This window comes from Hordeum vulgare, chromosome 5H (assembly GCF_904849725.1).
Source record: "Hordeum vulgare subsp. vulgare chromosome 5H, MorexV3_pseudomolecules_assembly, whole genome shotgun sequence".
Lineage (NCBI taxonomy): Eukaryota > Viridiplantae > Streptophyta > Magnoliopsida > Poales > Poaceae > Hordeum > Hordeum vulgare.
The window spans coordinates 131,255,515-131,269,884 of record NC_058522.1 but is presented as its reverse complement, the minus strand read 5'-3'; positions in this window follow the sequence as shown (position 1 = coordinate 131,269,884).

Genomic DNA, 14,370 nt, shown 5'->3' with positions numbered 1-14,370 from the left:
TGATGGTTAAGCTTCACAACATTATGCGTTTCAATGAGGGTTTTCACAATGGCGCCGAACTGGCGTTTGACCCACTTGTGATTCCGATCAACCTTTGGTGAAGACTTAGAAGAAGCTCTCTGGTATTCATCACCCTTGGAGCAACAGGACTTGGTGGATGGGTTTCAGTGTCATCCCATGAGGAATAAGCATCTGGCTCTCGGAACTGCCATCAAGGGGCCGACTGCCTTCATCAATAACAGACTTGCCTTTTCCTTCAACAGGCTCGAAAGTCTTCTTGTTGACCCTTAGGGGAGGCATATAACCTTGATGATTGTTGAAATCAGCATGATAGTTGATGCCTGACCTGCGTCTGATGAATCTCATGATCCATGGAGCGTAAGTTTTCAGGTCAAAAGGGGACACAGCATTTTCCGCCAGAGTCCTCAAGAAGAAATCATGGATGTTGATGGGAATGCAATCGATGATGTTGAAGTGGATATTCTTCATGATGCCTACGACGTCTTCTTCATCATCATGTCCCTTGATAGGCGCAAGAACACTGCAGAGGATTATGTAAACCGTGCTGGGTTCATACTTCAGCTCATGGACCAGGAAGGTTGTTCTTGGTGGTTGACCCTTGGCGAAAGGCTTCATGAGGACTTCCATCAGCTTGTTTGGCAGCTCTCGTTCATCATACAACTTTACTGCCTTCTCTGAGGGAATTGACATAGAAAGTTCTCGCAGCAGCTCATTGGCAGGAGCCTTGAAGTGTGTGTGCTGCGTCATCCAATGCAGCACCCAAGTGTTGATGTCTGTTGGATCTCGGGAGATGTGCAGAGTTGCATAGAATTGAAGAACAATGTCGATGTTGCAATCGCAAATATCAGAGCACATGGGGAACAGTCCTGCTTCATGAAGAACGTTGAGGACTGGAGCAAAGCACGGAATTTCTTCAAGCTCAACATGAGGAATATGCGTGTGCTGGAAAATCATGTTTCTTCCACACAACACAGATGCATAGTAGTTGAGTTGTGTCCTGGTCCAAAACTTCATATGCCTGATGCGAGGCTTGTCATAGGCATTTTCTCCGATGAAGTACATGCGTTCTTGAAAGAAGGATTCCTTTTGAAACTTTGGCCTCTTGGAGAACGGCTGACGCTGCATCGGCTGAAGGTTTTACTTCTTCCCTTGAGGAGAGACAATCATCACAGTTTCTAGATTGATGACTACAAGAGCATTCTCTTGGTTTGGTGTGCACGGGCATTTTTCTCAGCGTGTTCCTCAGGATGAGGAATTTCATCTACTTGTGCTTCAGGCTGAGTAGCTTGCTCTGGTTGAGGAATGTCATCAAGGGGAGCCTTTGGTTAAGGATTTTGCTCAGGAGGATGAATTGCTTCATCCTGAGCCTCAGGTTGAGGATTTTGCTCAGAATTTTCAATTTCGTTAGGCTGAGGGTTTTCACTTTGTTTTTCCTCAGCTTGAGGGATTTGCTTGGTTGAGGAGCCAGATTCATCAGCTGGGTCAGCTGATCCTTGAGCAGTTTCTTCAGGAGGAATGAAGGTCTGAGGACTGTCATCAATCCGAATTTCGTCATTAGTGTGGCCCTCAGACGCAACATTCTTCATTTCCTCATCAGTCAAGTGCTCCTTGTCTTTGCTTTCGAAGATAGTCATATCATAAGATGGAGCAACGTTGAGAGGCACAGGATCCATAGGTGCATTTTTATCAAGTGATTTGAGGCGCTTGGCCTCAGTTGATTCTTCTGCTGAGGAAGCTTTGCTCTTCTTGGTTTCTTTTCAGCACCTCTGGTTTTCTTCACGTCTGGTGAAGACGGAGTCATTTTCTTCAACTTTGAAGATTATCGTGAAGAAGTTTTCTCTTGAGGAGGCGGAGATAGATCCGTCCTGGCAGTTTCCTCACCTGAAGCAGTTTCTTCAGCTGGAACAGAGTCATCAGCTGGCTTAGACGCATCAGTTGTAGCAGTTTCATCAACTGGGGCAGAGTCATCAGCTGGAGTTTCCTTGGTTATTTCCTCAATAACCGGTTCATCATCACGACTTTCTTGAGGGATTTCCTCAGCATGAGCAGTTTCATCAGCTGGTTCCTCAATCTGAGGCTGCGGTTTTGTTGCTTGAGGGGCAGCCTTCTTGTTGTAATCATCAACTACATTAGTATCAAGTTTGATGAAATTGTTCTTGAGACATTGAAGATCAGAAAGCATAGTGTACTTGTCAGTCAAAGTCTTCAATTTTGCCTGAGTGGTCACAAGTGCATTAGGCGTCAGGTTGAGGAGATTCTGTCTGAGGAATTTCTCCTTTTTGAGCTTCGCAACCTTAGCTTGTTTGGCTTGCGTCTCCTTCCACTTGGCCTCGTTGATGAATGTGGCCACCATGTGGCTGATGCCTGGAGGAAGCTTCTAATGATCAATAGGAGTGTTGGGGGTCCTCATACCATATGTTGATGTAATCCAGGAGGACTTTTGGGTCCATGGCTAGAGTAATGGCGCTGCCTGAGGCTTGTGCTACCTAGTCCTGCTTGTTTCTAATGATGGCTTGCACAGTCTCATCATCATATTCATCACTACCTTCTAATACAGAAGGGACTTTGATGATTTTGCTAGGGCTTGGTCTGGTTCCTCTCCCAGCAGTCACCTTAGTCTTCATTGGAGTAGGTGAAGACTTTGTCTCGGAGCTTGTTGCAGACGGAACAGAGGAGTTGGAAACAATAGGCAGTTGCTTCACAATCTGCTTCTGTTCAGGCTTTGAAGCATTTGGTGGTGCTGATGGTTTTGGTGCGGATGCTGGTGCAGCTTTCTGAGGCATTTTCTCCTGAGGCTTTGAAGCCTTTGGTTTAGGTGGCACATACTTCATTGGAGGAATGGTCGTTCCAGAAGTTTCAGCTGCAAAAGAGGTGGCGATAGTTGCAGCAGCAGCAGATTCTTCATTGAATTTCCTTAGAGGCGGCTTCTGCTTGCTTGTGAAGCTTTCACAAATGTTTTGACTTTTCTTCGGGATAGTCATCAATTGTCTTGAGGCTTGAGGGGTGTGCATCCTGATAATCCTCAAGAGGAGGCCGTTTGCCAGGAGGCTTCAGAGCGAATTTCTTCGTGTACTTGGGAGTGACGAATCTATATTCCTTCCACTCCTTAGCCCACCGGTGTTCTATCTTTTGAAGCCTTATCTTCCTCTTGAGCATAGTCTCTTGCTCATCAGGCGTGCAGTATTCCAAGTTTTTATCCTCAGGGATATCAATGAAAGTGTTCTGCTCGAGCTTCTTTCCACCCTTTTGTTTCCTTTCATCTTCCATTTTCTTCAGCTGAGGATTTTGCTGAGGAAATTGAACTCTTGAGGATTCAGATGAAACTTGCAGATTTTCTTCAAGAAACACTGCAAATGAGTTAAGTTGATGAGAACCTAGAGATTCATCAGCTGACATTTGTGTACGTGTGAACAGAGTATAGTTGCGAGGAATTTGGAGAGGTCATATGCGTTCTCAGATTTGATGAAATGAAATTTTTTAAAGTTGAGGAATTTGACCATTGATGAGGAATTCGACTAAGCACGTTGTTCTTGGGTTCCAGAGTTGTACAGATTCAAAAATTTGCACAATTGAGGAATCTCGTGAAGATTTTAGATGCTTAGTGAAATTCATCAATAGTTGAGGAATAAGTAGTGTTTGAAGAAAATAGACTAATGGATACTTGAGGAAAAACAGATTTCACACATCTAAGGTAAAATAGTAGATCGAAAGAGCTGTAAAAATAGGGTTTTTATTTACCCTAGATAGTTTGCACGAAGAACAGAGCGGGAAGTAGCAGTAGATGCTCTTCGGTGTGAGTCCACTGCGCCTTAACTCGGCAACAGAGGACAGCTACGGCGGCGGCGGACGAAGATGGTCCAGTTCCGGCGTGGTTTCGGCGACGGAGAGGTCGAGGCTGTCAAGCTTTTCCTCGCCGGCGTCGAGACTTCTAGAAGTGGCGCTAGGGCTTTTGAGCTTTGCTGTAGCAGGAGGGCGATGGGAAGAAGAAGATTTACCGAAGGGAGATGTGAACATATTTATAGCCAGGTGGTAACTGTTGGCGCAAAAGTATCGGACCAAATAGCCCCTGTCTCTACGTCTCCACAAGACACGTGTAGCCCACGACCTAAGCGGTGGAGATCGTGGTTATACGGACGGCGAAAGTGGGATTAAGTTACTGTGTAACAACAACAAAATTATTTTTGAAATTTTGAGGATTTTGTTACAAAATCATCAGCTAACAAGGAGGCAGTGAGGATTTTGAACGAAGTTTCAAGTAGAACGCATATGAAGAATTGAATAGACTGGATGAGAGTAGCATAGAGGGAAAGTAAGGTCCGATCACATTCACTTAGATGAAATATCAAATTGAAGAAATAGCTATAAGTGAATGCTGTTGAGGACTTTGAAATCACAGTCTATCTAGGTAAACGAAAATCATCAAGTGTTTTTGAAGATTTTGAAGAACAACTGTTTTGAAGAAAAATCAACTTTTGAAGAAATTCAGCTTTGAAGAAATTCAACTTGAGGAATTTCAAGTTGGGTGGTGGCGTGACCCACCATATAAGAATGTTAATTTCAGACGCCGCGTACAATTGCCGTAGGGCCCTGAGAATCAATTTCTTCGTTGATTTCCTCACACTAAGAGTGATATTCTTCATTGGTTGAAGAAAATCGATTCATCGTGTGTTGCACATCTAAGTTATCAATTTTGCATAAGTGTTAGGATGTGTGCATGTTTTTACAGAACATTTGAAGATTCTAAGATATTTAGCTCACACCGCAACTTGCAAAACCTTTTCTCATCCAAGGTCTTAGTGAATATATCTGCCAGTTGATCATCAGTCTTCACATGGTCGATGAGGATATTGCCCTTGAGGACATGGTCCCGAAGAAAATGATGACGAATCTGGATGTGCTTGGTCTTCGAGTGCTCTACTGGGTTGTATGCAATCTTGATTGCACTCTCATTGTCGCAGTAGAAAGGCACATTCTTCATGTTGATGCCGTAGTCCTTGAGGGTTTGCTTCATCCATAGCAATTGTGCACAGCATGAACCAGCAGCAATGTACTCAGCTTCGGCAGTGGAGAGTGAAGCGTAGTTCTGCTTCTTTGAGGACCAGCAGACTAGTGATCTTCCGAGGAAATGACACGTGCCAGAGGTTGACTTGTGATCCACACGGTCACCAGCATAATCAGAATCGGAATATCCCACAAGATGAATATTTGAGCCCTTGGGGTACCATAATCCTAGTGTTGGTGTGTGAGCTAAGTAATGAAGAATATGCTTCACAGCCTTATGGTGTGATTCCTTCGGTTTTGCTTGAAAACGTGCACACATGTAGACACTAAGCATTATATTTGTCCTAGATGCACATAAATATAGTAAAGAGCCAATCATGGAGCGATATACCTACTGATCGAATTCTTTACCATTTTCGTCAGTGCAGAGGTGGCCGTTGGTAGGCATTGGAGTATTAGCACCTTTGCATTCATGCATGTCGAATTTCCTCAGAATATCCTTGAGGTATTTCTCCAGTGATATGAAGATTCCATTGCGTTGTTGACGAATTTGAAGACCAAAGAAGAATTTCAGCTCCCCCATCATAGACATATGATATTCTTCACTCATCATGTAAGCAAATTCATCATTGTAAGGTTTGTCAGTACAACCAAATATGATATCATCGACATATATCTGGCACACAAATAGTTCATTATCATAGGAATTAGTGAAAAGAGTTGGATCAAGTGAACCAGGTTTGAAGCCTTTCTTCATGAGGAATTCCTTCAATGTATCATACCATGCCCGAGGGGCTTGCTTGAGACCATCGAGCACCTTTTTGAGTCTGAAGACTTTGTCTGGATTCTTCGGATCCTCAAAACCTGGGGGTTGAGCAACATATACTTCTTCCTCAAGCTCACAATTGAGGAATGCACTTTTCACATCCATTTGATATAAGATGATGTTATGATGATTAGCATAAGCAAGTAGTATTTGAATAGCTTCAAGTCTAGCAACAGGTGCAAAAGTTTCATCGAAATCTATTCCTTCAACCTGTGTGTAGCCTTGGGCTACAAGTCGTGCCTTATTCCTCACCACTTGACCATCCTCATCTTGCTTGTTTCGGAAAATCCACTAGGTGCCGATGATATTGTGCTTGCGAGGATCTGGTCGTTTGAAGAGCTCCCATACGTCATTCAGCTTTAATTGAAGAAGTTTGTCTTGCATGGCTTGGATCCACTCCGGTTCCATGGAAGGCTCGGCAACTTTTGATGGTTCTGTGATAGACACAAAGGAGAAATGCCCACAAAAGTTAACTAAGTGTGAAGCTTTGAGAGAGTGAGAGGACCTGGCGCGTTGATGTCATTGAGGATTTTGTCAAGTTCCACTTCATTTGCAATCCTCGGATGAGCTGGTTGAGGATTTCGTCTAGGCTGAGGAATTGGTTCTGGAGAAATTTCCTTAGGAGCATCTTCTTGATTTTCATCACTACTGGGAATGATTTCTTCATCAATTTCCTCAGTGGGAACAATGCCTTCAGTAGCTTTGAGCTTTATTGCTTCCTGAGGAGATAGCTTATCTAGATCAGGAGGCAATTGCTCTCTTTGCGAGCATTAGTTTCATCGAACCGCACATCTACAGTCTCAACAACCTTGTTGTGACAGTTGTTGAAGATTCTGTAGGTGTGCGAGTCCTTTCCATAATCGAGCATAAAACCCTCATGTGCCTTTGGTGCAAACTTTGAGCTATGGTGAGGATCTCTAATCCAATATTTTGCACCGAAGACTTTGAAATAACTTACATTGGGTTTCTTGTCTGCGAGGAGTTCATATGAGTTTTTCTTGAGTAATTTGTGAAGATATACCCTGTTGATGATATGGCATGTAGTGTTGATTGCTTCAGGCCAAAAGCGACGAGGAGTCTGATATTCTTCAAGCATGGTTCTTGCCATCTCGACCAGAGTCCCGTTCTTCCTTTCGACAACACCATTCTGTTGAGGAGTATAAGCAGCAGACAATTCGTGAGTAATACCAAGTTCATCAAGATAATTATCAAGACCAGTGTTTTTGAACTCTGTTCCATTATCACTCCTGATGTCTTTGATCTTGACACCGAAGTTCGTCGAGGCCCTTGAGGAAAATCGTTTGAAGACTTCGTGCACTTCAGTTTTATATAAAATGACATGCACCCATGTGTATCCGGAATAATCATCAACTATGACAAAGCCATATAAAGATGTTGCATTTGTTAGTGTGGCATAATGAGTAGGTCCAAATAGATCCATGTGAAGCAATTCAAATGGACGAGTAGTGGTCATGATAGTCTTCGAGGGGTGCTTGGATCTGGTCATTTTCCCAGACTCACAAGCACCACAGAGGTGATCCTTGAGGAATTTGACTGATTTGATGCCGATGACATGCTTCTTCTTCGCGAGCGTGTGCAAATTCCTCATGCCTGCATGACCGAGTCTTCGATGCCATAGCCACCCTTCTGAGGTTTTTGCTAGTAAGCAAGTGGCTGGTTGAGGACCTGTAGAGAAATCAACAATGTACAAATCCCCTCTTCTAACACCTTCGAAGACTTTGGATCTACCAGATTCCATGATGACAACACATCTATATCTCCCAAAGATAACAATCATATCAAGATCACAATGCATTGAGACTGACTTGAGGTTAAATCCAAGGGATTCAACAAGCATTACTTTGTCCATGTGCCTATCCTTGGAAATAGCCACTTTTCCAAGTCCCAATACCTTGCTTTTACCTTTGTCAGCATATGTGATTTGCTTCAGGGGTGATGGAGTTAGTGGCATATTCATCAGCAAGCTTTTTTTCACCAGTCATGTGGTGTGTGCAGCCACTATCAAGAACCCACTTAGTACTCTTGGGTTTGTCATCCTGCAGATGAATTAGTACAACTTACCATCTCATATAATTCAGACTTGAAGAATATGATATTAATTTCATTAGATAGGAATTTCATCATAAACAAAATTATAAGGACGTGTGAAATATTTCTATTTCCTCAATATTAGCTTGCGTCCTATCAAGCATTTTCCTCGGGTCTCCAGCAAATTCTTCAGATGATGATTTTCATCTGGAGACCTGACCTGCAGAAGTGATTAGTTCAATTTCTTCACCACCCACATCTGAAGGGGTGGTAAAGCATTCATCATCCTGCGAGCACCATATGAGAAAGGGGCATTGAAGCTAATGCACTTCTCTTAACAGTAGGGGGGTTAAAGTACTCAAATGAATATGCAGAGAACTTTTTTCAGGATTTATGAACATAATGATTTCAAGAATAACGCTCATATTCATATTCCCTGTAATTTCCCTGCATGTTAGAAGCATTAGCATGGGTACGAGCATAGTTTTGACCAGTTGAGGATTTTATCCTCTTGGAGACTTTGGTCCTCCTGAGGAATTTGATCTAGGGTTCAAATTCTTCATAGGTGGTGTCATGTGGACATTCACCTGAAGATTTTCAAGGCAACTTTTGGGAACCCAGATTTTCCTCAGGGGAGGCCCATTCCTGTAATTAGTTCCAACATATCGACCAAATACTTCACCAGATTGATTTTTGAACAGTTTATAGTTGGAGTCAAATGACTCATCTGAGGAATAGGATAATTCACATGAAAATCTTGTTAGATTGTATGCATCAAAAGGAGGCCCAGTAGCAGCAACCCATGAGGTTTTAGGATACTGCTCAGGTTTCCAATAAGATCCTCTGAAAGGCAATTCCTTCTTTCCTCGGGTTCCTGTTCAAGATCTTCTTTTTGAGCACATCACAAAGGGTTTGGTGTCCTTTGAGACTTTTGTATATGCCTGTCACATACAATTCCTTCAGCCCTGCATTTTCATCAGTGACATTTGTGGTTTCCTCAAGTGAGGAATTTGACACTCCAGGAGCAGTTGAAGAATTTGTAGCAATAGAAGCATTTGATGATTCTGGTGAAGAATTAGCAGTTTCACGTTCGATGCATTTAAGACATGGAGTAATGAATTTAGCTTCAGCAGCACTGATCTGTTGAGCTAGTAATGAATCAGTTTCCATACGAAGATCATCATGAGAAATCCTCAGCTTCTCAAGATCAAGCTTCCTTTGAAGAAATTCATAGGAAAGTTTCTCATCATCAGCGAGGAGTGTAACATGACGATCTTGAAGATTATCAAATCTGGACTGAAGACTTTTCATATCTTCAGTGAGGATTTGGGTAAGATTCATTTCATCATTCAACAAATCATCACTTCTATCTAGTAGTTTCTGAAGCTTTTCCAGGGCAGTTTGTTGTTTAGTGGCAATGATAGCAAGTTTATTGTAACTGGGTTTTTTATAATCATCAGGTTCATAACAACTTGAATCAGAGGAGGAAGCATCATTCGGTACCTTTGAACCTTTTGCCATGAAGCAATAGGTTGGAGCGAAGTCATCAGCATAGTCATCAGTGTGGATGGTGTTATCATTTTCTTCAAGGTTGAAGATTGACTTGCTGACGAATGTGGTTGCAAGTGCAAGGCTAGCCTGTCCGGATTCTGAGTCTTCATCAGAACCCTCCTCTTCATCACATTCCTTAGATTCTGCCTCGGAATCCATTTCTTCTCTTCTCGAAGATTTACCAAACTGGACACGTCATGTAAACTTCTGGAATTTCCTCGCGAGCATTGCAAGCTCCTGTCCAAATTCTTCAGGATCACCAATGCTACCATCCGAGTCTTCTTCTTCAGATGAGGAAATTGCTCTGGCCTTCAGTGCACGTGGTCTAGAATAGCTTGGTCCATATAGATATCTCTTTTCTTCTTGTTGGAATTCATGAGTACTGAGTCTTTCGAGTATATCTGCTGGATCAAGCATCTTGTAGTCTGGTCTCTCTTGAATCATCAGAACTAAAGTATCAAATGAAGAATCCAAAGATCTTAGCAGTTTCTTCACAACTTCGTGATCAGTAATGTCTCGAGATCCCAGTGCTTGGAGTTCATTTGATATGTCAGTGAGGCGATCAAAGGTATCTTGGCAGCTTTCGTTGTCAAGCCTCTTGAAATGATTCAAGAGATTGCGAAGAACATCAACACGAGAATCACGTTGGGTTGATAATCCTTCATTAACTTTGGACAGCCTTTCGCAGATTAGTTTTGCTGAGCCCAAAGCACTCACTCTGCCATACTGGCCCTTGCTCAGATGGCCATAGCTGATATTCTTTGCTTGAGAATCAAGTTGCTTGAATTTCTTCACATCAGCGGCAGAGACAGTAGTAGTGACGATAGGGACGCCATGTTCCACAATATACCAGAGATCGTTGTCAATAGCTTGTATGTGCATCGGCATCTTGGTCTTCTAGAAGGGAAAGTCCTTTCCTTCGAAAGTTGGACATCCTGCAGTAACCTTGATCATGGCTGCAGTCGACATAACTAAAACTCCAGGTGGTTAAACCAAAATCACACAAAACAAGGGAGTAGCTTGCTCTGATAGCAATTGAAAGTGCGTTATATCGACTAGAGGGGGGTGAATAGGAGATTTTTAGAATTTCATCACTGAGGAAATTCCTTTTCAGGAAATTCCTCACTGATGACTAACTTGCATCGGAAACAGCAAATGATCAGGAGTGCAAAGTATCACTATAGCAGTTTTTCAGGGTGAAGAATATGAAAAACAGTTTGCACAGTATGCAGGCACAGAGAAAACAGATGAGGATTAACTTGCGTGAAGAATTTGGGGTTGAGGAATTTCAGATAAAAGTCTTCACCAAATTCTTCAAATAGTGACAGTGAAAATCATCAACATACATTGTGATTAATGTAATGAGTTGAAGAAACAGAACTCGTTTCACAGTGAAGAGAGTGGTTGATGACCCAGTTCCAACTGCTGTGACAGTTGTACATCTGGTTTGGAGCGGCTTCGTATTGAAACCAAAAGACACACAGTCCCGGGACACACAGTCCCTACCGTATTCTCCTTGGGCCAAGAACACACAGTCCTCGCCCAACACTCGTGGTAAGTCTTCAGGGAAGACTTCCAAACCCTCACAAACTTGGTCAAGTTGCGATCCACAATTGACTGCTGGATTGCTCTAGACCATGATGCCTAACCGTCTGGAGGATGGACAGTCCTCAAAGGTAAAAGGCTTCAGTCCCACATAGGAATAACTTCTTCAGTGATACTCAATCACTTGGTTTTCGGTTTGTGGTTTGGTGTTTGGGGTATTTCCTCACAAATGAATTACTCTCGAAGACTCTGAGGAATTTGGGTTGCTGTAATGACAAGTGTCAGTTTCTAACGGAGCAGCCAACCAGCTAATGGTTGTGGGGGCGGCTATTTATAGCATGGGAGCATCCCGACATGATTTGACATTAATGCCCTTAAATAATATGACCGTTGGTGTGGATAAGATCGGTGATGTGGCGTGACTTGTGGTAACGTTCGGGACCCTCAATTGTGAGATTCCTCATGTCTCTCATATTCCTCACTTGAGGATTTTGGTAGGATTAGGGTTGGGTTGAGCATCATGAGGAAATTCATTCCGACGTGTTACTCTGACCCCCTTTAAGAGTATGGTGTTCCTATGACTCAAAAGTGAAGAAAATAAAACAGACAGAATAAATCTTCATGCTTCGAAATCTTCACATTGTTTTTCTTCAGGCACACTGACTTCCTCATCTTCAATTTCTTCATGAGGAATATCAATTTCATCGCAATTTCTTCGCGATTCACTTCTTCAGCTTCAGACCAATTTCTTCAGCTGAAGATATACATTTTTAGGGGTCGATATTCATCGAATATTTCAAACTCCTCAGCGACTTATAGATCCTGTGTACACTCATCAACACATTAGATACTTAAGCTATAAGTCTTCAAACCACCAAAATCACTAAGGGGCACTAGATGCACTTACACCAAGCTAAGTATATGTCGTTTTGGAGCTAACTTGGGTTAAATATGTAATTTTGGAGCTAACTATGCTTATTAAGCCATATTGGAGCTAAATTCGCTAATTATATCATTTAGGTGGAAGCCAAGCTAAGTATATACTATTCAATAGCTAACCAAGGTTCTTATGCCATTTTGAGCTTATTATTTTGTTTTTCAGCTAAATTGGTCATTTTAATGAGCTAATGAAGGTTCTTATGATGTTTTCACCTAACTAAGCTAATTATGTCATTTTGTAGGATATTTAGCCAATTAGTTCTTGTTGCATGAGTCTAAGCTACGTAGAAGAAGAGACAGAGAAGAAGCAAGAAGAGGAGAAGAAGGAGAAGTAAAAGAAGAAGGAGGAGGAGGAGAAGGAGCTTCTCTCCTCCTTCTCCTGCTTCTCCTTCTTCTTCCTCCTTCTCCTTCTCCTTCTTCTTCTCTTCTCCCTCTCTTCTTCTTCTTCTTCCTTCTTTTCATTTTTCCTCTTTCTTCTCCTCTTGTCCCCTTCTTCGGGCTAAATTAGCTAATTATGCCTTTTTCGAGCTAATTATGTCATTTTGGAGGATAATTAGCTAGGTATATGTCATTTTTATTAAATAGACCATTTTGGAGCTAACTAAGCTAATTATGTCATTTAGGTGGAAGCCTAGCTAACTATAGGTCATTTCAGAGCTAACTTGGGTAAAATATGTCATTCCGGAGCAAACTATGCTTATTAAGCCATTTTGGATCTAGCTAAGCTAATTATAGGCCATTTCATACCTAAGTTAGGGGGAATATGTCATCTTGGAGCTACGTAAGCCTTATTATGTCATTTAGGAGAGAACTTAGCTAACTATATTGTCATTTTTTAGTAAATAGGTCATTTTGGAGCTATGCAAATTATGTCATTTAGGTGGAAGCCAAGCTAACTATATGTCGTTTTGGAGCTAACTTGGGTTAAATATGTCATTTTGGAGCTAATTGTGCTTATTAAGCCATATTGGACCATTATGCGGTTGTTCAGCAAAACACTAGAAATAACATACCATTATCATCATCATGGCGGTGAAGCACGGTGGCTCTAGCTTGTTTCACCTGGAGAAGGTGCCCTGGAGAAGGCTCCACTTTAGAAGGGTTGCGCGATGTCTTTTGGGAGATGTTCTGCACCAAACATCGTTTGCAATGTGTCGTTAGCATGAGGACACTCTTAAGATCACTGCACTGAACTGAAACTCACCGTCCCCGCCATGTTAATGACTGGCATCTCCGCAGGGACTTGGCCAGTCTTCTTGCACATAGACTGTACATTTGGTTTCGACAAGTCAAATTTTTTAGTTATTAATGAAACGGACATTGAAATGCAAGATTTGAAATAATATGAAGAAGAAACTTACCACGAAGAGCTCGTATATGGCCCTGTTAGACGCATCATTCCGTGCCCTCTCCCCCTCCACCAATGCAGTCGTCCTCTCCTCCAGCTCCGTCATCTCCTTATCCTTCTCTGCCATAACCGCCTGCATTGCCTCTCTCTCTTTCAGAATAGCAGCCTGCAACACAACTCATTGTTAGCATTGTAATCATATTGGTTCCAACGCACAACATAATGCGGAAAGATAGTTGAGTCCATTAAACTAACCTCCATGGCGAGCTCGACTGTCGTGGACGAGGTGTTATATCAGGACATGAGCTCGTTTGGCGTGCCTTTATCTTCCGGAGAGTGCTAGGACAACGTATAAGGCCGTCTCTAATGGCTATCGAGCCATGGGGCATCCTGTTGCCAGCTATCATCACCAGCTCTAGATCAATAGGCCCCTCGCTCGGGTTAAAGTCCTCCCCTTTCCTCGCCTTCCTGTGATCTCTGTACTTCACAAGCTTGTGGTGGGAGGAGATGTTGGTGAAGTTTTCTGGATGCTCGAGGTCAGACTCGGAGAATGCCTTGACCTTCTTGTATGAGGCAGTATGGGCCATCGCATACATGTCGTACATCAGTGGCACCTCTGTCTTATTGTGACGCGCCTAAAAGAGAGAGAGAGGAAAATTGTATTAGTAAAGGGCTCAAGATAGCATTAAGAATGAATTGCATGAGGCATGAAGCAAACCACATACCTAGTTCTCGCCAAATTGGATTAAGTTGATGCTCCCTTGATGGTGTGGCACACCAACCATTTTGCCACGCCTCTCCTTGGCATTGTTGTGGCTGGCCTCCCATGTTTCGTAGCACCACTGATCCAACAAGGCCTCCCAACAATCCATCTTATCCACCCACCATCTCGGGGGCACCTAAGTTAATAAAGAGAAATTTGAGCACGTAAGAACCAAATCAAGGAAACTAACTACAAAGCCTTAATAATATGTAATTACCTTCAAGTAATGCTCCTTCTCCATCTTAGAAGCACGACACTTCGCCTTGTCCTTCCTAATACGCCGCGTGGCATAGTAGTTTCGAACAGCCTGCACCAGAGCCTTGTGCC